At 38.3% G+C, this 3,337-nt stretch overlaps 1 long non-coding RNA gene across 1 annotated transcript; it reads right to left on the reverse strand.

Annotated features, from left to right (window-relative positions):
- Positions 1-2,414: 2,414 nt before the first annotated feature.
- Positions 2,415-3,111, reverse strand: LOC134020591 (uncharacterized). Its single transcript, XR_009930427.1, has 4 exons — positions 3,081-3,111; positions 2,911-2,970; positions 2,541-2,615; positions 2,415-2,459 (listed from the first exon to the last, which is right to left on the reverse strand). It is a non-coding gene; the product is annotated as an uncharacterized LOC134020591 (long non-coding RNA).
- Positions 3,112-3,337: the final 226 nt, after the last annotated feature.

Raw genomic sequence — 3,337 nt, forward strand, 5'->3', positions numbered from 1 at the left:
AGTCATGACCAAAGTTTGGGAAAGACACAATCGTCCCCACCAATATTTTGTTAATTTTCGAAAAAAATATCTATTTGCAAAACTCATTCGTATTATTATCTATACTATGTTCGTCGCCGAGAAAAGTGAAAAATACATTTCCAAGTTAACCAATGCGCCCTCGAGCCTGCGAGACAAGATGATGTCATTTAAGTTAATTGGCTGAAGTGGCAGTCAGAAACACTTCGTGAATCGTGAGTTGCAGAAAGAGGGCAGTACGCCAGGAAATTATATTAGTATTTCGTTTGGTCTCAGCATTGATATTTTTGACCCTTTTGTGCTTTATAGATAGGAAAATGTCACCCAAAAAGAAGAGAGATATCAGAAGTTTTTTCACCACCCAGAGAGTAAGCAGCTATAAAGAAGGTCGTTGTAGGTTAGCTAGTAGGAAAACTACACACACAGTGCAAACCTGCTAGCCTTACATCGCCACCCATTGTACAATGGAAACATGTTTTGAAAGTTATTAGTGTAATAGAGCATGTAACTTTTGCTTGTATTAAATCTATCCCTAGCGTCTGCAATCTTTCGACCAGTGTGTTCTTGTTGAAGCCAGAATGATAAAGCTAACCTACCCACATAATGGGACCGTGCTAGTTTAGCCTAGTACCAGCAGGCTAGCAACTCAAAAGTGATATTAACTGATAATAAGTAGGCTTATATGATCCCTTGGATAGTAATATGCCTATCCCTGTAAACTCGACCAATGTCAGCTGTCAAATAAGCATGGTTAGTGTCTGTATTAAATTGACGATTTACTGTGCAGGAAAAACAGCACCCTGAAGATACAGATGTAGAGCAGGTTGGTGATGAATCAGCATCAGGGGTTCAGGTGAGAAGTTGAATTGTCCATTTTGGTAAAGATTACATTAAATTGCAGTTTTTTAAGGGATGTTTAGACAATGTTACCCATGAATGTTATCATTCACACTTATACTTGTAGATAGTAAAAAGGTGCTATAAATTGGTATGCCCAAATGTATGCGTCATATATGATTTAATTGCTCAGAAGTCCAATACAGATGATGTAGGCCTAGTACAGCTCCATAAAACCTGAACCAATTACCTACATATAAAAAAAAAGCTGAGACCAAACCTACGCCTTTGCCTAGACATACAAAGTAACTCTGGTCGGTAAATGTTTGTGTTGCTTGACAACAGTCTAGCGGAGTTGGGGAATTATTTTGTGTTGCCAATGATAATAAAAAAAACATCTGTTGTTACTTTGTTAACCTCTTAATAATCCTATCAAATTCGCCTAAAACGCCTAAACCAGGGCATATCGAAAGTAAATTGAAAGCTGTTCTTGAACCATTTGGAGTACATGGTTGTTGTTTCTTTTGAAGGGATCCCTGTAAGTCCTACTGGTTAAGCTTGAACACAATGACCTTTAACATTTTTACAAGTTTTTGTAAGGGTACATCCAGTAATATCACAGTGCAATATCACAACCATGTGATATTCAGCACAAACGCATAACCTTGGGTGTCACATTGCTTACATTTCAGTTGAATAAGTATCCTTATTTCAATCTATTATGACTTACAGAACATGCAGTCTTGTACTTTTGTGGATTTTAGTCCTGTCTTCATCCCTTTCCCGGCACAGTTGAGAGAACTGGCAAAGGAGTTTGTGAAGGTCTGCATGAGCAGACGCCTTGTGAAAACCTTTGCCGTGTGACCACCCAATGCAGTATATAGTATGTTGTCTAGAAAACAGAAATACAATGGAAATTAATTTAGAACTCACTGTATTAGCTGTGACAGTTAGAGCTTATTGGCCAGGGTGTAGAACGAGTAGATGAGCAGTGCATTGTTGCCAAGAGAGGTTGATATTTATTGTGACTTTAATTTGTTTGCTTTTATTGCTGCATTTTGTTAGTGGCCTTTGTATAGCCTTTTAATTTGAAATATAACTTTGAGTGAGTAAATAATTATGACAAAAATAATTCTGGTTGAAATTAAATATTTGTTTAGTGCCTACCAATTTTTGCCGCTCCACTTCCGATAGTAGCATCTGCTCCATCTCCTCTAGCATGGCAAAGGTTGTGAGGGGCAGGCTGACTGGTGGTCTGGAAACGGTTTGAGGGTCATTGGATCCTGACTTGGATTTGGTCCCCAACATTTTCATTTCAGCCCTCATCTGGACCGTCTCCTGTCTGAGTGCCTGCACCTCCTCTTTTAGCTCCCCCAGGGCCCGCAGGACTTTACTGAGAGCGAGGTCTTTGGACAGATAAAAGAGAGGGAGGGGAGGAGAGGAAGGAAATTAATACAGACCCAAACTCAAAGTCTCTGACCTTTTAACATTTTCCCAAATCTAGAAATACTAATGATCGGTCATGAGATGTCTGAAAAGTCTCCAAATCCTATGCTTAACACTCATGATCTTCCTGGGATCCTCAGACTCCCCAAATTGGAATCCTGCACAATATTGTACTGATTAAATCTGCTTTTTGTTTTTTAGGTACAAAAGACAGTACAAAAGAGAAAACCTGTAGTTACCCTGGTAGAAGGGAGGTGGCTGAGGTTGACCATATTGCCATTCACTGGCCCGTGGCATTGGTGCTTCAGCTGGTTCTGAAAATGACATATACCACATACTATTTGAAATTGAACTATACATTGATACACTAAACAAATCCTAACATGACACCAAATTTTCATTCTAACCTCTCCTGTTATAGAAGGGGTTAGAATGAAAACTTGGTGTCATGTTAGGATTAATGATGAAGTGATAAGGAGATAAATATGGTCTCTTGTCATTATTCAAGTCTGCACAAATAACACTTCTTGAAAACTCTTAAGAAAATGTTTCTTTTCACAGTGATTATTATTACTAATATTATTATTTATTTATTGCTATTTTGATTACCTGCAAGTGGTCTCTGGGACAAGCAATTCCAGGACATACCTGGTTGTGCCAGGACTTGATCTAAAACCAGAACCAAAAAAGTTATATTTTATACTGGTATACAGAAGTGTTATAGCTATAAACACTTGTGTGTTTATGTTAAGTCCACGGATCTATTGTTTTAACCATACCTGGCATGACTATTGTGGGTCGGACCACTCTTTTTTTAGGACCCCTATCAGGTTCCTCCTCACTCTCCTGATCCTCCAGGTAACGTGGATTAGGCCTTTTGAACAAAATGAGTGATGTGACACAACCCAACATGGACTTGATATGCAAAACAGATACAATTTAAGGTGAATAAAATTAACTGAACAGAATCCACTTACTAATAGCTGGGCAATATTTACGTAGTCATAGTTTAAATATCAAAAGTGAATTGACAGTA

This window comes from Osmerus eperlanus, chromosome 5, assembly GCF_963692335.1.
Source record: "Osmerus eperlanus chromosome 5, fOsmEpe2.1, whole genome shotgun sequence".
Classification (NCBI taxonomy): Eukaryota; Metazoa; Chordata; class Actinopteri; order Osmeriformes; family Osmeridae; genus Osmerus; species Osmerus eperlanus.